This window comes from Anopheles marshallii, chromosome 2 (genome assembly GCF_943734725.1).
Source record: "Anopheles marshallii chromosome 2, idAnoMarsDA_429_01, whole genome shotgun sequence".
Lineage (NCBI taxonomy): Eukaryota > Metazoa > Arthropoda > Insecta > Diptera > Culicidae > Anopheles > Anopheles marshallii.
In genome coordinates, this window is record NC_071326.1 from 60,325,609 (window position 1) to 60,348,146 (window position 22,538).

At 39.0% G+C, this 22,538-nt stretch overlaps 1 pseudogene; it reads left to right on the forward strand.

Annotated features, from left to right (window-relative positions):
* Positions 1-20,749: 20,749 nt before the first annotated feature.
* On the forward strand, positions 20,750-21,408 carry LOC128718280 (uncharacterized; annotated as a pseudogene).
* Positions 21,409-22,538: the final 1,130 nt, after the last annotated feature.

Sequence of the window (22,538 nt, forward strand, 5' to 3'; positions counted from 1 at the left end):
CACGGCAGCAGATAAAAGAGCGCACGTGTTAATTTTATTTGAACTTAAAGAAAGATTTATATAATGATATTTATTCTTTAAACTATCGAAATATTTTTCGTTTCCAAAAACGCATTAACACGTTGAGATTACTTTAAGGACAACGCAAAGGTCACTGGAATTAAATTCAACTCGATTAGTTTCTGTGAGAATTAGGAATATGGTTTGAATTAGGGTTTATAAAGGGAATTCATTACATGAATTATAAACCTTAGAGACATTTAACACCTTGACGACTGATCTAGAGCAATCAAAACAAACTAAATGAACTCCTGTAATGAAATGAATTGGAATGAACTATGTAAATGAACAGAGGACAGATGAATAAACAGTTGCAAACGGAACGGCGGGAAACATAGACGCATCACTCAATATCACACCAATTCGTGAATATTTCACATTTTTGGTCCTTCGAACCGGATATTCGGAAAGTCAATTGTGATAGTGAGTGCATTCTAAGTCACCATTCTACATTGAAGGTGAAGTTCGGCATTTTCGCGTCAAGTGTGCAAATCATTACGTGATCATTCCCGCCATCGTTCCCGCGCAAACGCTCTGCATCAAGGGCCACGTTCGGTTACGCGCCATCTCGTTTCGTTCTTTCGTCTGTGATATTGGACAATCTACTTGCTTGCGATGGACAAGAAAATCAAGGCAGCTCAGCTGAAAAAGAAAGTTGTAGTAGAAACCCTAAAGTCGCTGGAACGATTCCAAGCGGCATTTTAACCCGATGATGCCAAACAAATTCCGGAGGTGTTAGAGGATTTGGAAACGCATAAAGCAGGGTTCTTTGCCGCATTTGAAAAACTCATCGAACTTGACGAAGGTAACGAAACCATAGAAGCGTGCATAACGGAGAGGATCGACATCGAAGATCGGCCGCGTTTGGTCGGCCTAATGCCACAAACCTACGCCTTCCAAAAGTCGAGCTTCCAACGTTCGATGGCGACCGCACAAAACGGCTTTCATTCCGTGATCGTTTCATATCCATGATCGATTCGTCGGTTGCCTTCCCTCTGTCGCAAAGCTCCAGTATCTACTGTCATCATTGAAGGGCGAAGCGGCAATACCTTTCGATCATACATAGCTAACTGCAGACAACTATTCCATAGTATGGGCGGAGCTTCTAAAACAGTACGATAATTCACGGCTGTTAATTCGTCAATTTTATCGAAAATTGCATTACCTTCCGGGGGTGCAATCGGCGTGCATAGTCAAACTAACGCAGTTAGTTGGCGAATTCAGTCGTTTCGTCAGCGGATTAGTGAAGCTGCAGGAACCGGTCGATTCGTGGGATACCCCACTTTCTAACTTGCTGTTGATGAAGCTCGATCGTGAAACAGTATTGGCGTGGGAGAAACATTCCGTCCACTTCACCAAGGACAAATACAAGGATGTGATTGAGTTTGTACGAGATAGGATCCAGATTTTGAAGTCGACAAATAACATCCTTAATGAATAGGCCAGTGGCAGCTGTTAATCGTCATGCAGTGCAACGAAAGTCTATCGCTAATGCAGCCACATTGCGTACGGCTCCTACTATCACGTCATCTCATATGCAACTGGCAAAGTGTTCTTTGCAGTGCGCAGAAGACTATCTTTTGCGTAACTGTCCGGTTTTCATCGCTAAAGATATCCAGCGGCGACGGGACGTCGTCGCTACGAAGAAGCTATGCTGGAACTGTTTGAGGTCAGAGCGTGCAAATCTGAATGTTCGTGTCGAACGTGCCGGGAACGCCATCACACCTTGTTACATTATGCTCCAGCCACAACGGTTACAATCGCTGCGCATTTGGATGACGACAAAGTGTTCCTGGAGACGGCACAAATTCAGCTCAAGGACGATCATGGAAACATCCACGAGGCAAGGGCCTTGTTGGATTCTGGATCCATGTCAAATTTCATTTCGGAAGAATTCGCACGAAAGCTGTTGACCAGTCGTAATAAGGTCAATATTGCTGTATCGGGTATCGGAAATGCAATACAGCAAGTAAGGGGTTCGATCGTCGTTACGGTCCAGTCCAAGAAGTAACACTTTACAACGGAGATGGCTTTCCTGACCATTATGGACACGCCATCATCGCACATTCCCACATCACCAACTGACATCTCAGCATGGAGAATGCCAAATGTGGCATTAGCTGACAACGCCTTCAACATCCAGGGTCAAATCGGCGTCGTAATCGGAGGCGATGCATTCTGGGAGCTTCACACCGGTCGGAAGCGCTCTCTCGGCATGGGCAAGCCGTGGCTGGTGGAAACTCATTTCGGCTAGGTGGTTTCCGGAAACACCCAACATTAATCATCTGAACACCGGCTGTGCCATCTCGCAACCAACGACACGTCGTTGGCGCAAATCATGCAGCGCTTTTGGGAGAGCGAGACCATAGCCGAGGATCCTGTGCTATCGGTGGAAGAGGATGCCTGCGAAAGGCATTACGTGTCAACCACTTTTCACAACCCATCAGGAAAGTATGTCGTTCGTTTGCCTTTTAATTCCAACCCAAATATCATTTAAGGAGAGTCTAGAGCCACTGCAGATCGTAGACTCCGCTGTATAGAACGTCGTTTGGACAGTAATCCTAAAATGAAAGAAGAGTACGTGAGTTTCATGCGAGAATACGAGCGTGCGGGTCATATGAAAAGACTAACCGAACAAGTAGAAGATTCAGGTCAGTACAATTACCTTCCTCATCATGCGGTTCTGAAAGAGTCAAGTACTGAGGTCAGGGTAGTTTTTGATGCGTTGTGCAAAACGTCCAGCGGTTCTCTTATCAATCCTTCTTCGGTTTCGTTCTCATGCCATTGTCATAACTGCTGACGTGGAGAAAATGTACCGACAAATCCTTCATGACCCTCGGGACAGAAACTTCTTGAGAATCCGATATAGAGAAAACCCAATAGAAAGCAATACGGCCTGGCCGTTCTTATTGAATAAAAAAAAAAAAAAAAAACCCAACAGAAGCTATATCCACATATAGCAACGGTACAGCTACTGCTCCATTTTTGGCTACCCGAACACTGCGAAAAATTGACCTCGATCACAAAGAACTGTATCCACAGGCAGTGAATCAAGTCATGAACGATTTTTTCGTGGATGATTTGTTAACGGGAACTTATGATCTTAGCAAGGCCATTGCAATGCGAAAGCAAATTTCGGAAATGTTAAATTCCGCCTGATTCAGCCTGAAGAAATGGGCATCTAACATGACGGAGGCATTAATAAACATTCCTACTGAAGATGTAGCAGTTCAACTATCCCACGAATGGCAAGATTCGAAGCACGTCTCCACTCTAGGCATCGTTTGGGAACCCACAACTGACATGCTTCGTTTCCGAATTGAATTGCCATCTGCAACAGCGGTTTTGACAAAGCGGATAGTTTTGTCATATATAGCCAAGATCTTTGATCCTCTCGGCTTGCTGGGTCCAACGATAATCGTCGCTAAACTATTCATGCAACAACTATGGTCTCTTAAGAAGGATGGAAAAGCATGGGACTGGGATAGCGTACTGCCATCGCACCTGCAGCATGAATGGTTAAGGTTTTACTTTACATTAGAATCACTTCGTGATTTACGCATTCCGCGCTACACTTCACAAAACAAGGCTACAAATGTTCAGATACACATTTTCGCAGATGCGTCAAAAGTGGCGTATGGAGCTTGCTGCTACATTCGGACTGAAAGCATGGAAGGAATCACGGTTCACCTGCTTACAGCAAAGGCAAAGGTGGTTTCATTATCCAATACGCATTCGATAGCGAGATTAGAACTGTGTGCAGCACAATTGGCTGCGGAGTTATCCAAGAAGGTCCAGCAATCACTCAACATTTCTGCTACTGCTGTATGTTGGACAGATTCCATGACAGTGCTTTACTGGTTAAACGATACTCCAAATCGATAGAAACCGTTTGTAGCCCATAGGTTCGCACTAATACAGCAAACGGCAGGAATACATTGCTGGAAGCACGTTCCTGGTATCGATAATCCAGCGGATGATATTTCGCGTGGAATCACGGCGAACAAGATATTAGAATGCGACCGGTGGTGGCATGGGCCACAATGGCTGTCACACAACAAAGAAGAATGGCCACAAGACCCACCATCCCTAAGCGAAGTTGAGAGCGCTGAAGAGGAGAGATTACAGTCACTACGGATTGCAACGTCAACGATCGACGAATTCCAAAATGGCTTGTTTTCGGTATACCATAAACTACAAAGGGTGGTTACTTATTGCTTAAGTTTTATCCGCACACGAAACTTCGGAAGAATCACGCAACGAATTCTACATCTATCCCACCGATCACAGTCGATGAGCTTCAAAGTGCAGAGATGAAATTGTGTTATCTTTCACAATTGGATTCGTTTCAAGAAGAACTGCAGCATCTAAAAAAAGGGAAAGGAAATTCCGAAGAATTCAAATCTTAGATGGATTTCACCATTCATCGACAGTCAGGGTATCTTACGATTTGGTGGCCGGCTCAGCAATGCCCAAATATCTGTATCAAGTAAGCATCCAATTATACTTGCATCAAAACATCTATTGGGAGCATTATTAGCAGTTGCACATCACCTGAGCAAACTTCATGCTGGTTCTCAAATGCTGCTTACATCGTTGCCACAAAGACTCTGGATCATTGGGGGTCGCAATTTATGCAAGTCTGTCTACCACAGCTGTCATGCATGTTTCAAGGCTAAACCAACGCTCATAAAACAAAGTATCGCTGACCTGCCGACGTCGAGAGTTTCGCCGACAAGACCGTTTTCAGTATGCGGTGTTGATTACTGTGGACCAATTTTTCTAAAAGCTGCTATTCGCACCAGAAGTCCCGCTAAAGCATATATAGCGATATTCGTATGCTTTTCAACGCGAGCGGTTCACATAGAATTGGTAAGCGACCTAACCACAGCAGCATTTTTGGGAGCACTACGCCGATTAGTTTCACGTCGCGGAATGATAAGGGAACTGCACTCAGACAACGCAACTACGTTTAAAGGAGCTTCGCACGAACTGAATCGCACTTATAAGGTGCTTAAATGCAATGAAGACGATCGAATTGCAATGTTTGATTGGTGTGCGACGAATGAGATGAAATGGAATTTCATTCCTCCACGAGCACCTCACTTCGGAGGTCTGTGGGAAGCAACGGTTAAGGCAACTAAAAAAACACATAATTAGAACCATCGGAACAACGAGCATCACACAGGAAAATATGCTTACCCTGCTTGCACAAGTAGAACTATGTTTGAATTCCCGGCCGATCACTCATTTATCTGACGAGCCGTAAGATTTGGAACCCTTAACACCGGGACATTTTCTAATCGGTAGTAACGTGCAAGCGGTACCAGACGTCAGCTACACCGGTATACCCGACAACCGCTTGAAGGAATATCAGCTAGTGCAGAAGCACATGAGAACCATATGGGGCGTATTAGTTCGGTCCATCCTGGCAAGGACGGAATAGTTCGCGTAGTGACGCTGCGCACAGCATTGGGTAAACACATCGTACGCGCAGCAAACCGTTTGGCAATGTTACCCAATCCAAATGCTTAGCAATTTGGATAGGAAGGTTGGCACTGGCACTGAATAACATGAAGCAACAAACGATGTTTACGTTTGTTTACTTTGATAGTTGTCAGTGATAACAAGGCAAGGTGCATACATACGGAATAGGATTGATAAGAATGATACAGTTAAATTCAATATTTAGATCGGAGTTCGAAAATAGGGTTCATACGAAAAAATTAAAGAAGTTCCTTCTTTGGTAGCCGGAACGTGGGAACTTTACTGCGACGTTTCGAAACAAGAAATTCGACTGTTTGTTCCTAGAGTAATTTGAAAACTCATAGTTGCAAAGTTACACGGCACATCGGGTATTCCAGGTGTTCGAGGTACAACACACTTGATTGCGCAACGATACGTCTGGCCAGCACTAAGAAGGGATTGTAAAGAATTTGTCACGAACTGTTTAGAATGCGAAAACAACTAAATAACGAGGCATAATTTTACAAAACCTGAATATATTACAGTACCCGAGCAAAGATTCGAGTATGTCCACATGCACCTTATCGGACCGTTACCCCATTGGAAGGAAATTTATATTATTTAACACTCACTTCACAGAGTTTACACACTGGCAGGAAGTAATTCCACTCCCAACCATGACGGCAGAAACTGTTGCACGGGCGTTCATCGCAAATTAAATCGCGAGATTTGGTGTGCCGAATAAGATCACAACCGACCGTGGAAGACAATTCTAAAGTTATCTTATCCGAAAGCTCTCCATAATGCTGGGTATTGATCATCTTAAAACTACTCCTTATCACCGACGGACAAACGGCCATATCGAACGCATGCAACAACAACTAAAGGCAGCGCTTACGTGTCATGATCGAGCCAGGCGGCACACGAACTACGGTTCGTGTTGTTAGGGATGCGGTCAACATTGAAAAAAGATTTAGGAGCATCCGTTGCCGTATTAACCTGTGGTACGAGTTAAAGGCTACCAGGAGATTTTTTGTTATCATAGTACAACGGTTCAGAATGCGACACATGAGTTTGTAAATAATCTGAAGACAACAATAAATAAGCTAAAACTCGCACAAACATCAGCTCATAGAAAAGGCAAAGAAGGTTGCATAAGGGCAGTTTACCGGCATGCTCCCATGTATTTGTTCGAGTAGACAAGATCAGGCTAGCGTTAACACCACCTTATGACGGTCCATTTAGAGTGTAGAGTAGAAACTTAAAAACATTTACACTCGAAGTAAAACGAAAAAAAACAACAATTTCGATAGACCGGTTAAAGCCTGCATACATGAATGCGTCTAGCGATAAGAGCACAACCGGAGTTATTACACAATCTCAACAGGATACAGTGACAGACAGGAAACCGATACACAAAACACGTTATGATAGAAAAAGTTTACTGCCACGGATTTTTTTAAAGAAAGGGTGATGTGGTGTAGCGGAATAGATCCGCAAGTGTAAACCGACGAGGCGAGTACCAGCATACAGCCGATATAGGAATAAAAATGCAATGAATTTTTATACGCGAATCATATCGACACGCAAAGTTGACGCACAAATCCCCAAGCAAAACCTTACGCTCCAACTAATAATAAAATGACAATTATTACTCAGCAAGCCGCTTTTAGTTTTTTCATAGCATGATTCCACAGTTATAACGGAGAAAATTCAATAAAAGTAAATCGAATTGTAATCATTGCAAGGTTTCGAAATTCAAATGAACAAACTTTTCATACTAAAATCAGATAATTAAACAGGTATAAAGAATTCACAAGCATATAAGCATACTGATAAAATTGGAGTGATAGTAAAGTTATTCTAGTTTAAGCAGTTTTCTAGTTTAACCTCTAGCAATAAAGACATTTATCCGGATAGTCCGGATAGTGGATAGTATCCGGATTTGTTCTGATAGACATTTATCCGGATGGTTCCGGATTTAGTTTGATAGCGACAAAGATGTTTATCATCATACACCTGCAAAGGAACAATGTTCAATACTCACTGTGCAATAGTGTGTGGCGATTCCTTATTTTTTGCCGCGTGTTTATTTCATTCAACCCCTAAAATGAGTATATATCATTATTTTGAAGAACGTGCCAATCATTCACTTAATCAATCATACAACCAACCTACTTACCTCTATCTGGTTTACACTTTTTCATCCAGAAGAATATGATATGATCATATAAGCAAACAACGAACTACCAACAACACTTAATTTCCTCACTACGTTCAATTCTTCAGATATAATAATTGCATTGCGTATGGTGTCTCTGGTCATTGTAGGAATGGGAGAGAATGAACGTAACCTATAAACAAATTGATTGATTGACAAGACGAAGCAGTAATAATGTAATAATATCGCTTGTTAAAAAAAAACCTTGTTTAATCACGATCGTCACGAAAAAAACTCTCTGCTGACGATACGTTTTGTACCGTTACCCGCTACCAAATCATCCACAAAAACATGTCACGACATGACGAATTCATCAGAAAAAGATGAATTCTTGTAACACCACACAACTTTTGAACCCTCACAAAATTTCTACACTATCAGACCGAGTTTTTTGCAATCCGATCTTCATGAAAAAACGATTATTTTTTTATCGAAAAGCATTAATTTGCAATACTTCGCAGCACGTAACACATCACTTCTCCCGCGCCATTTTGCATGACACGATGATTTTTATTTTTTCAATGGTATGCACGCATATCGTCGCGCATCAGACGATTGGCAGTAGAAGAGTTGCCAAACATCCCTAAATTGAAAATATCGATGCGGAAATAAGACGTTTCAAAATAAATTCAAATATAACTTCGAAAACCAAAAATTAAGAAAAAAATGGGTTGCGCTATGGACCTTTTCCAAAAATATTTATGATAAAACAGTTTATTGTCTGCTTCTACACAGCTCGAGATTGCAGCTCAGACATGGATGTGAGAAAAAAGGAAACCGGTTTTTCACGCTGGCTGACCACATTCATGTGTAGTACTTCCAAGGAAGGCCTGCCTGAACAATTAAACCCTGGTCTAATTAAAGCTGGCATCCCAAGTAGCCAGATTTGCATAACCGTCAACTTTACAACCAGGTACAGTCTTTTCCCGAGTTACGCGAATAACGCGTGCCAGAGAAATTCGCGTAACTCAGATTCCCTTTATAATATCGTTTATAGTTAGTATTTTTTTTTATCGATTTCTGCTTTTCACGTTACTAAGCACATTAAGGATATTTTTACGTTTATTTCGACAATTAGAGTAAATGTTTACCATAATTAATGATTTTAACATCAAAATTGTTGGACCGAGTACATGGAGAGCGAATAAAGACTCAATTGAATAATAGCTGTCAAGCGAACCAGATGTCCGATTTCGTGTTTTGTTTGTGAAAGAAATGATAGCGTTCCACAGTCACTACACTTCGGTATAATTTTTATTTTGCCCTCCTGGGTATAAATAGTTATATTTAACACGTTTCCAATTGCATTTACCTTCACTGGAATTAAAAACCTTTTATTTTCACTTCTAACTTTCCGAAACGGATAGCGTCGTTTTGCGAAGCCGGAATTTGTCAGTAGAGCTATCAGCTTGTAAACATAGTTCCACCGAGTAACGTGTGCTTCTCAACAAACCGCATAGTTCCATCGCGAATCACGACAACTCCTAGAGCACCCGTAAAACATGACGTTGTCGTTGGTCGTATTCGACAAATCCCAGAGCAGGCCCTAACTGTGTAGAGACAGAGTAACATTAAATAAGATTGATCGTTATAGAAGGCAGACCAACCGATGTTTAAAACTCTTAAAATTTAGGCTTAGAAAAAAAAGTGCTCTATCCTAATTTACGCACACTAACTCATCTAACTAACAACATACAAAACATAATAAAATTACCAGAAAAAACTGAATGTTGAAAATGTAGACTACACAAATACCTGTAACAAGACTAGTGTGTCGTGATTTTCGCTCATTTCCGAGTCCTTTTTTTAACTATTGAAACAATTTTTATTTATTTTTTTTTAACTGATTTCACATTTAATTTATTCAGCCAAACGCTCTCACCAAGTTCTACCACAAGACTGACTCGTTGCTGCCGATCTATTTTAATCCTTGCTTTGTCCTTTTCTATACTTTCTCGTCTCGTCCTGTTTCTTTATTTTCGCTCTCCGCTTTCATTCTCTTCGCTTTATACATATTACCTTTGCTGCTCTCTCTCACTCTCTCTCTCTCTCTCTCTCTCTCTCTCTGTTATACTTCTTTCTCTCATGGTTGATCCTCTTCACCTCTGCTATCTCTCAATCTCGATATCTATCTTATCGTTGATCATTTTTTATAATATTTTCTCCCACACTCGATCCCTACATAGTGTAGTAAAAAAAATTGTTTTTTTTTTGGTTACGTCTACTCGGTCACTTGCTTGAAATATAACGCAAATGAAAAACTATATTTTGACATAAGACTTTTGAAGGCTGCTTAAAGGCTACTTAAAAGTTCGAGGAACTCCAGGGCTGGTTATCTACTGCAAACGACCTATTTAAAGTACCATCTTTAGCCTTGCCAAATTGGCAGCTTAAGCGAATTTTGCTACTTGGGAAGGTCAATATGATCATCGAATATCATCGAAGGTGCATAAATAAAGTTATATGCTACAGTCGCTATACAAAAAGATTGTTCCTTTGCGACATTTTGAACCTCGGAGCGGCATGTTGTTGTTAAAAATATTAAAGAGACTTTGAAACATGAGAGTTTCTTTCGTCTCTATCGGAGCGGCATGGGAAGCATGATTGGACGACCAAGAGATGAACGCCCAAATGAGTTGAATAGTCCTATATATAAAAATTAAACTGGCAGAGTTCCACAAAGTGGGAAATGCCATCTCTGCGTAAAACGACATTCAACCACAAAACAAAGGTCACTTTGTTGAAAGCCCGTTCATTAGGAACCAAGGCTATTGAAGGAGACAAGGTTGAGTATTAGCGATTTTCCGCAAAATTATTCTTCCAATAATTTGACGTTTGTGGGTGTGGGGTCATACGTTTATAAAGCGGTTAAAGCGGTTCAAGCGTTTAGGACGTGTATCATTTGAGAAGGGGAAATTTAATAATTATTTGTAGAATATATCACTGAATTCATTGCTAGGTAATTGATACCAGCTTATCTATTAAAAAATAAAAATATTGCAGTATATGCTTGATTTATATGTCCAGACGCATTGTGATCAACAAGATTTTTGGTGTGGTTCGCCGAATGTATGACTTGAAACCAAATTGTGGCGGTGCTAAATATGAACGAAAGGATGTTACTGTACCAAGTGCATATGGTTCTTTTCGTTTAAAAATCATCAATTAATCGAAAGGCATTCATTTCGTTATAACTGAATCTGCGCACGAGTTCATCCTTGGGAGTGCCACTTTCTTAAGATCGAGTGGAAAGGGACATTTCACGGACGATTGTGGCTAATCGATATCGATAGATAATGATTGTACGAAATGTTATGAAATGTTATCATCATCAAAAACTGTTTCACTTATGCCTTTTCACTCCTCAAATTATTTTGGATGTAAATGATACAGTTTTGCTTGGTAGCAACTTCCCAGCTCGCAAAATTTGACGTTTAATCTGACAGCCTGCAGATTCGCAGACTATACGGCGGTTATGTCAATAGGGGCGAAGCCATCATTGTTTTCGAAAAGTTTATTTCGAAAAAAAAAAATGAAATGCGACATTCGAAAAATTTCAAACAATTGCTTGAAAATATTAGTATGCCATTTGAATTGCTTTGTTCGTTGTGTCGTTCGTTTTCCCGAGAACTTGCCCATTGTATTCTGTTGTGCATTCGCCTGGAGTGTTGTTCTTCTAGCACTTCCTATGATGTTGAGTTCTGTTTTCTGGCGTTGTGTTCAGTGATACTGCTGTGGAGGAGAGAAGAGAAGGAGAGAATTTTTTTTTGTTCCTGTACAAATTCTTACTTGAAGAGGTTTGAAGTCCATCAATATCAGGATCAGCTATTCCGTGCGCTACGTCTACTGCTAAATCGGTGGTGTTTTTCGTTGAAGTTGTGATCCAATAAAAGCCACCACGAACGTACCAGAGAACTTAATATCATCATCTTTGTTATCCTACATTCGGTAAATATGGCATTCAAAGACAACTTGAAAATAATTGTTCTAAATTTTGCAATATATTTTAGGAAATATGGAACAAAGCAGACAAAAACGTCTGCACAACGTTTTTGTCTGCTTTGTTCCATATTTCCTAAAATATATTGCAAAATTTAGAACAATTATTTTCAAGTTGTCTTTGAATGCCATATTTACCGTTTACGCCTCTTCTAACACACTTCCAGCAGCGTTAGACCACACATACAGTCGTGAACTAGTTTCACCGGAATCAACAAGACAAAACATGCAACCTACAACATCTACGGTAACCATCCCAACGCAGAACAATAGTCATGAGAAAATTGATATTTTGACAAGAATGGTTAAGAAAATAGGAGGTGAAATTCACCTAATGTTCAACGTCATTTGTTGCGGTCCAGGCACTATAAACAGAACCTTTAAAATGAACAAACTTAGTGATGAAGATAGTTTGAAAAGTTTCGACGAAAAGCTAGGAAACGACAGTCTGTATATGGCAGAAGTCATAAGTAACTTGCTTTTTATACTGAGCCAGGAGCATGATGTCGATCGTAGATTGAACATCATTTTAGAACTCGTTTTCGAAAGAGAATTCCTTTCTTTATGCAGCTGGACAGGGCAAGGGTTCCCTGGACCAAAGGTTCAGTTGGAAAAATATAAAAATGTATTGGGTCTGTTTAAATTTGCAGGAGGTATAAAATTCATCCAATTAACGGATGAATACATTAAAAACTTTTTTGTAAAAAAACTAAAACAAGGAAAAAGCAGATGCGCTGCTACAGGTTTGCGAATGTTCCAAACTCAAAGTCGCAGACATTCGGAATGAAAATCCAAATGTTTCTCATTTGTTTAGGTTTAGTTATGAGTGTAGTCTCATTATTATCTATTGAATTAATGTTACATCAATACCAAATGGATCCGGATATTATGAACTTCATTTTCTTCAGATGGGAATAAAACACGAAAGTTTCAACAAGAAACATTTTTTGGTTATTCAAAGCATCAGTGGTTTTGTTTTGAAAGAAATTTTACAATATAAGAAACATTTAAACCAAAGTTAATAAGCGATTAGAAATGTATTTGTTACGTTAATGTATGCACGAGAGGAGTGAAGTAATATGTACTTCCGTTATCTATTGAAACGGCTACTATTTTGCATAATATGTTTGTTATGGGAACTGCTATTGAATAAGTTGATAAATCCGCTATTCTTCCTGTGTATACGTGTATAATATTCGCATCAGGTGGATAACTTAATGATGGGTGCTTCTCTAATAACGGATGACCAATTAATATTAATGGATTTGATGATTCTTGTACACCATCGAATTTTACCAGTGTATGGTCTCGGGTTAAAAACCATCCGTCTCTGTTTCCCTGCCTTAACTGAAATTTAGCTGCTACGTGAAGTATTATTACACCTTTCTGAATTTTTAAAAATGGATATGATATGGATGGATTCTCATTTGATACTTTTTCTATTTCTCTTAATTCGGATAGTCTGCCTACAGCCTGCTCTAGGAATTTACTTCCTCCTCTGATTAAATGTTTAATGTATTGTAATCTATTTTCAAAAGGATATGCGGATATGGAAGGTAGTGGTCCAAATCTGTTAACGTCTGTATAAATATGAAGAAGATTATGAATATTAGTAGTTATATATGAACTGTGATAAATAGAACCAAACTGTTCCACAAATTTTTCCATTAATTTTGCCGCATTGCTATAATGTCTTTCGTAAACTTTCGATGAAAAAATTGTAACTGCAACGTAATATAAAGCAAAATGATCAAAAGCATCCTTCGATATTCTATTTTTTAAAATTGGAATACTAGCATACATCAAAAACGAGGATAATTCCGATCCTTTCCAAAATTTAAGGTAAGAAAATGGTCTTAATTTACGGTGTATCTCAGATGGTAAAACTATGTTTATCAATATGTCTGAAATTGATTGTTCTTCTAGTGACGACCACTTTGGAAAAGGATGTAACGATCCAAAAACGTATCCCTTTAACAACGTCTTGGTTACTCCTAAATCTATTAAATGAAGTGGATCGGCTACAATTATGTCCTGCACGATGTCAATGTCTAATAGGTCTAACAACGGAGAAGGGCGTTTTTGGTGACTGTTAGCGTATAAGCCACTTCTGAATTCTGTATCCGTTCTATCTTGTCCAACTCCTTCATACACCATTTTCCTTGCTTCTTTGTCGTAAACACCGATCACTTTGCATTTCATACATCCGTGATACCCATTGTAACTGGTTACTCCTAAAAATACGATATTTGTCGAACAATTTATGTGAGCAACAATTTTAATAGCTTATTATATTTACCTTTGATAAAAACTCTTGCAGGAGTATCAGCAATGAAAGCTCTAATTCGGATATCTATAAACTTTCCGTTGATAACGATGCCTTGATCCAAAATTATATTCAGCTCGTCTACGAATGGGCGCAAATATCCTTCTGCATTCCCCGGTTTTGATAAGCCGCAATATATTCCGATGACCATAATTGGAACCATTTCAACATTATGCACCTGCATCAAAATCGGCCAAAGTGCAGTTTTGCCGCTGTTATGGAGGGGCAATCCGTCGATGTTAATGTTGATTTCAAAAGTGTTAACATTAGGAATCTCTTGGCTGTAAAGTAACGTACAACAACTGTTAATAGTTAATTAACTTTTTAATATTTATATCGTAAGCAAAACTTACCCGAAATAATATTGCAGCGACTTCTGTACTCCTTGATACCACAACTGCCCACCAGCTACACTCACAATTTCGTGTCCAACTTTAAGAGGAGTTTTTAAAAACGTCCTAGAATCTTTTGGCAGAATGAAAGTGGTGCTTTCCCGAAGCAATACAAGCAACTCGTTCAACGCAGCATGTGATATCTGATACGATAACGCCCAGGATCGTAATCTATCTGAAAATGCACTTGTATCATTTTCTTCGTCTGTCACGTTTTCATATGGCAGGTTCTCATCGAGAGCATCTTCATCATCTTCTAAAATAATCTGTGCATCATCGTCCACTATCGTATATTCCATTGGTGCTTGATCAATGTCATCAGGTCGCAAATTATCTAGAACGGAAATAAAATTTGTCATCTATAACTTCTCATACTCATGTTGTTTGCGTTCTAATAATTGTACCTGCAGCATCCGCACAAGCGCTACTGCTAGTTCCTGACCGATTTTCTTCTTCCAGCTCCTTTGCACATTGTTCCCACAATAAATTCCCCACTTTGGAAACTTTATAACTCGTTTTGGCTCGTTTAGACCGTTCCATTTTATTCAGGCGCACACAAATATGTCACAATAAAACGTTTCAAATTTCTTAACAAATATACCGCGCACCTGCAAAAAACGTAAACATTCGGACTGACGTGACCTCTCTGCCCTCTTGCACACACACTTCTTCCCTTGGCCTATCAATTGAACTTCAAAATCGTCGCAGTCACCATTTTCCACCTTTCTCATTGCCCCTTGCCCGAAAAACTGACAGCATTTGCGGGCTGGGTTTGCACTCACCAATACCCAAATAGCCAGATTTGCTTAAGCAGCCAATTTGGCAACGCTAAAGATCGTTCTTTAAATAGGTCGTTTGCAGTAGATACCCAACCGGCATTCGAAGTCATTTCGAGTGAACTTTTGGGTTCTCAGCCCGATAAGGTCTGGGCGCTGCATGGGGAGGTGGTATGCGGACTGTGGAACAGCATGCGACGAGTGAAGGTGTTGGGCAAAACTGCGCCCGGAATGAACGTTTGCCCTAGCTCTCATCGTTTTTCTCATTCTCCTTCTTCGTCATCGCTGATCGTCTAAGCTGTCAACCATGTTGTTTGTTTTGGTTTTTGCGACGCTTCAACATCGTATCGTTTCGTAGTGATATTTTTGTTAAAAAGTGTAGTTTATGCTGTTTATTTTAGTGGAAAGAATTATAGTGTGATTATCTATCTAGTGTGCATTGCAGGAATCTTTTTCCAATCGGATTAGTGCCTTGTATTTAGTTTTAACTGCAGGTATGTATGGATCCTGTTAGTTGATTTGTCCCGTGTTTTGCGCATTTTAGCCTTGCCGGCCGAAGAATTTACGTAAGTATGACTATGTGGCTGCCGACGTTACGAATTATCCTCCTTGTACTGTCCGGTTAATATGTGGAGCAGTATCTACTATCCGGAACAGTCCGGATAACATACGGAGCAGTATTAGCGTCCAGCGACGATCAACCAAAACTATGTATGTTTCCGGATGTCCCTCTTTTGATTGCTAAGGTGAAATTGTAGTTTAATTGAGTAATTATTACATCTAACGGCTAAACATTGTTTTCTTTTCTTGTGATTGTTCTTTTAGGTGTAACGAAAGCAGCTCAGTTGTGATGTCAAAATCCTACCATGCTGCAGCTGCAACAGTAAAGATCGATGCACTGGTTTTATGGAGTTAAATTATCTGAAATATGATTCAGGTGCGATCAACCAAAACAATGTATGTTTCCGGATGTCCCTTGATTAATTGCTAAGGTGAAATTGTAGTTCAATTGACTAATTGTTACATCTAACGGCTAAACATTGTTTTCTTTTCTTGTGATTATTCTTTTAGGTGTAACGAAACCACCTACAACGAAAGCAGCTCAGTTCTGATGCCATGCCATGCTACCATGCTGCAACTGCAGCAGTGAAAATCGATGGTTTATGGTTTTATGGAGTTAAATTATGTGAAGAATGATTCAGGTTCAGTCCAATTAAATGGTTGGAACAAGCAAGTTTCGGCACTGTGAATCATGTGATCGGATATGGCATAGAAAAACATATAATGGACACCGAAGCCATCTTTTCTTACCATACGGGTTAATGTTACGGTACGTCCTTTGACGAAGGTAATGATTGTGTTAATAGGATTCACATCCATGTAAGATTACGTGGCATTAGAATTAATAACATGTTTACTCTATTGTTAACTATTGTTCCCTTTTTAGGTTCCAGTATGGTATCGCCAAAATAAAGTATTGCAGATTCTTCTGGTAACCGACCAAGGCCACAACCGTAAAATCGACAATACGTGGCACAATGTGATTCAAGACTGGGAACTTGCTTGCTGGTTCAAGACTGTGGCTTGCCCAATGACGATGCACCATATGCTTTGGTAAGTGAATACCATATTTTTCAATCGTTAGTAAGTAAACACAAAAGATCCTTGGTTGATCTGTTCATAATATGTATACAATTTTACTGCTTATTGATTTTCTAGTTGCGTGTATCTGACGCTTGATTATCAACACTTCTTTCAATATAATCTTTTCTCCCTCTGTTAGGGTGAGGGACTGCTGTGGCATTTCATTCAATCCTTTGGTTGGCGCTGACTTATCCTGAATTAATCCTTGTTGGATGGTTTAGCTCCCAGCGTGTACACGTTTCCCACCAACGTGCTGTAGCAGATTAGCATTAGATTGCAATGGCAAATTCACCACCGTTGGCACAGGGGTCGGAGGATCAACACAGACAGTGACATTGGCAGATATGAATTGCTCGTATGAACAAAATTTTAGTTGTAGTTAATTTAATCCGTCATGTTTCATATTTCTAATACCGTACCTTATATTCCAGCATTCGCGTTACATTTGCATTCGATGACATCGGAGGAGGAAGTAATGCAAAAGAATCTCCTAATGAAGCTGGCTCCTTCATTCGGTCATCTTTCTTTGGAGCGGACATGATGCAGCTTGAAATACAGTTTATAAAACAGGTGATTTATAAATCCAGCAAGATCATGTAACATAGCATATAATGCTTCTCTCACTTCTACTTACAGGAGCACTATACAACATAAATAAAAATGATATTCACGATCACTTTTTAGCAGCGTACACATCCAATAGCTACAAAACACTTTAAGGAAATGTTTTAAACCAAGCATGAAGCTCTGTTGCTACAACTTTTTTGAATAATCCTTTTCTCACGGACACGAGGCGTAACGCTGGAGTTTGAAGATAGATTTTGTTGTTGGCTGAATTTTGCTCGTATATATACCAGACTAACGCGTTGGTCTCGGGTAGCTTAAGCGTTAACGGAAGTAGCATAGAGAGTGTAGACGTAGGAGGATTAGGATTTGTACCCGTTGACTAAGCGCAGTGAGGATTGCGTTGCTGTCTAGACAGTCCATGTGGAAATTCAGTTTTAGCTGAATTTTGGCTGAATTTTGCTCGTATATTTCCCGGATTAACGCGTTGGTCTCGGGTAGCTTAAGCGTTAACGGAAGTAGCATAGAGAGTGTAAGCGTAGGAGGATTAGGATTTGTACCCGTTGACTAAGCGCAGCGAGGATCGCGTTGCTGTGTAGACAGTCCTTGTGGAAATTCTGTGTTAGCTGTCTAGTTAAGTTTCTGTGGTTTCCGTATTATTGTTTGCCAGCTTCGGCCTTGCTGCTGGGTGCCCGATTGGTACAGGACAGGAATTACGAATAAGCGTAGAATAGCAGGAACGAATGAATAGAGAAAGGGGTGCAAAATGGACGAGACAGGATATGGAAAGATCTGTTTGCTGGATGCGAAACTTTGTACGCTTCCTATACGCTTGCTGTAACATCCGCTACAGGTTGAAAAAAGTAGCCTGATATGACCAGGTAGGCGAGATAATAATATTAGCACTGGTAGAGTCGTGCGTTGTTAAAAAACCCATCAACCCACCATATTAATATTTACTATTAATTTCAATTACAGCGAACACGCTCATCCGGCAGATACATAGCAATGATCGCGTTTCATACGTAATCGACCGATATGGTATCGATCGTTACCTTCAAGCTTGTAATATGTTTCATTTAACGTGCCAAAAGTGTTTGCTAAAGATGATGAGCATGCGTATGTTTTCTTTATTGTTTTCATTTCAGTGTAGATGTACACGATACGACAACAGCTGTTGTGGTTGCATTGAAAGGAAGAGAGAATGAAGCATGGACCACTTTCCACGTAGGATTAAATACGGCGCGACTTTCGTTGGTACATGCGTTAGAAAAGATGACTCAAGCAACGCGGGTTTTTTTTTCTTTTGGAATTTACAACTCTACCCAAAACAGGTAATGTAAATAAAAGTAACCATTTACCTCTTCTGATTTATGCTATTCGAGATTGTACAAGCACTTTCTTCACTCCATTTTATTTTTCGTTTATTGTAGGTGATTTTGTGTGACACCAATTGCATTGAAAGTACTAGTACGACAGCCTATATGGAAAGCCAACCGATCCACTTGTGGTACGACCGAATGCGCAGCGATTACGAGTGTTGGGACAATTTTCATGCCGTCATCCATCATATTGACGGAATCAACTACTCGGTGCTCTAGTTAATATTCCGATCATCGAGGATCTTTGAAGCTACCATTCAACACGGCTTCCAAACCTTTTGTGCGAAAATTTAGGTTATATAATAATAGAAATATTGTACATACAATATTACATATATTGTGTAAATGTTACATACAATATTTGCAATTATCCACTAATCTTACTAAGTATCATTTAAAGAACGTAATTTCAAATTGCAAACTATCGACAGAAGCAAATAATTTTTACAATTGACATTGTTATTAAGTTTATTTATTAATAATTATTAACAACATCTGTATTAAAATTTATTATGCTATGTAATGATTGTAAAAGTAACCTTAAAATAAGAAAAATTATTAACTAATATTTATTATTGAAAAATAAAAATAATTAAATAATAAAAAAATTAAAAAATAAATTTTAATAAATTTGTTGGGGAAGGCCCACTGTGTGCATGAATGAGACCCCTCAGGATCTCGCCATATTATGACTTCCATCGGGCCGCTGACGGACCAGAGCTCAAAATTCACTCGAAATTCACCCCGATTGCTTGTTGGGTAACCAGCCTTGGATTTCCGCGAACTTTTAAGTAACCGTTAAGCAACCTTCAAACGTCTTATGTCAAAATATAGTTTTTCATCTGCGTTATATTTCAAGCAAGTGGCGATCGAGTAGGCGTAACCAAAAAAAAAAAAACATGTGCTGTTTTACTGACTAGTCTTGTGCAGGTATTTGTATCGTTTACATTTTCATTATTCAGTTTTTCCTGGTAATTTTATTATGTTATGCATTTTGTTAGTTGGTTGAGTTAGTGTGAGTAAATTACGATGGAGCACTTTGCTTTTTTAAGCATAAATTTTAAGAGTTTTGAACAGCGGTTGGTCTGCCTGCTACAGCGATCACTTATTTAATGTTACTGTTAGTACTGTGATGTGATGTGTCGTAAAATGTATACAAAAAAGAATCAATTGCAATCGACACAATCGCACCAAAAAGGCAAAAAGTTGTTCTTTTCATATTACTGGACATGTATAGATTTCTTCTAATTCTTTTTTGTCGGGCGTCCCCGGCAATGATAACAACCATGGATTGGGGAAAATTCTGAGAAAGAAACGATTCAACGAAGCGAATTGACACGAATGTACCGGTTAACGACAGGCCATATCACTCATTACAAGCGCACCGGTTGGACCGAATAGTCGCAGAAAATATAAGGTGAGAATAGGACATGGCACAACAGTTTTTTTTGGGTTGTGGAGTATTTAATGCGTTTTTAACATTTTAGATGCCTTTCACTATTGTGGAGACAATGGATGGTCGAGGCCATAAGGAGCTGTTGGCAGTTCCTGGGACATGGATCCAGGGAACTAGTAAAGGAAAGACGTATGTTATGTGGCCAAATTGTCGACAGAAGGATCGCCTAAACGAGCTTCTGGAAAACGAAGGAAGTGTTCCTACCAATTCTTGGGAAAGAATTATGTGTAAAGTGAAGCGCGAATATATTTCTACATACGCCGAAACGGACAGCATAATTCAGAATATGTGTATGGTTACAACAACAGATTCAAGTGAAGTGAATTTGAACTCGCAGAACAAAAATCGCAAGAAAAATTCTCGTGCAAAATTTAATACGAATTTTCAAGCAATGCTTGCACCAGATGATAAAATTGAAGAATGTAATTTCAATGATTCAATTGAATACTTAGAGAGCGACTATATGGAAGAAGAAACTCAAGCACCAGCAAAAGAATATGATCTTCAATCGCAAGTTTTTCACAACGTTCGAAACGACGGATTTGAAAATGCCTTCTCCACTATCATGAAGAAAATAGAATTTCTAACTAACGAAAGTGTTAATGCAAATCTCGAAACCAACAATCGTTTGGATAGGCTAGAAAACGCAGTATGTACTATTTCAGCCAAACTAGACATACTAACGGACAAAACAATAGTTCCAACAACTTTGCGCCGTGTGAAAAACAACATAGGGTTCGAAATGATTACCAATGAACAAGAATTAGGTATGTTTGAAAGCAATTTAAATGATGTTAAGTATTTTAATGAAATTTCTGCTTGGTTGGAAGACAATATTTTTGAAAACACTCCCGAGAACCGTATGATAGAAATTTTAGACTTGCTTTTTCTAAACAATTTTTACCAAAATGCAGTTGGACAGGTATTAGTAAGGGTGGAGAAAAGCTGTCAATGATGACGTATAGAAATATTCTCGAAGTAGTGAGAGTTCATGGTAGCACGAGCGATGTTTCAATAACAAAAAAAGATATAGCGCGGTTCTTTATGAAAAAATTGAAAAATGCGGCAAAACGAGCTGCAACTAAAGGTTTACGTAAAAGCACACAGCATAAATTTAATTAATGCACATTTTTAGAATTCAACTTTATACTACATGAAACATGTTACATGAAAATCACAATGTCATATGATTATCTTAACGTATGTATTACAGGAATAAAAACAAACTCTCCAGATTTTTTAGTTTCTATGGCTATCATCTTACATTTAATATCTGTGAAATGTATTACCTCTTCTGTGCTTAGGATTGCAGAGGTGTTTGCTACATAAATATTCAAGGAAGATGATTTAATTGGATAATCAAAAAAGTTCCACTGCACATGAATTTTTCTACCATAAAATTTATGTGTATGAGGCGATTTGGAATACATTTTAGAAAACCTTACAATTTTGTTATATTTAGTTAAAATCCAACCATCACGGCGATTGTCTTGCATTTTAAAATTCATGCTATTAGCATCTAGCACTTGCTCTTCGTAGTGATGAAAATCTTCAAGCTCAGACAATCTATTTATGAGCTGTTGTAAATCCTGTCGCCTGCTTCGGAGTAATTTTTTCAAATGCTGTAACTTATTTTCAAAGGGGTATGTTGAAAGTGTATTTAAGGGACCAAAAAAATTTACTTCGTCGTAAACATGTAATAAATTATGCACATTACTATGCAGAAATTGCTCCCCATATATGTTGCTGTATTGGGATACGAATTCATTTAACATTGCATTTGCTACGTGCCAAGATTTTTGATAAATTTTTGATGATAACAGAGTTATTGAACAAAAAAGTAATAAAAAATGTGTATATGTGTCCTGGGATAAAATATCTTTGAGCACCACGATTCCAGCATAATGCAGAAATGAGCTAAATTCTGAACCTTTCCAATATTTAAGCATGTTAAGGCTTCGGAAGGGCCTATGAATCTCCGATGCGAGTTGTATGTGTCGTAATTTTTCAGATATTTGCATAATTTCTGAAGCAGTTAGCTTGGAATACAATCCTAATGTGCCGTCTCTCCAACCTATCAGCAATCTTCGCATTACTCCTAAATCAATTAAATGCAGGCGATCTGCAACAGTGATGTCTCTAATGATATCGAGAAACGGTATTTCTAACAGTGGACTTGCCAATTTTTGGTGTTTCCCATACGTTTTTTTGCGAAAATCGGAATCTGTACGCTTTGCATGATTCACGCCTTT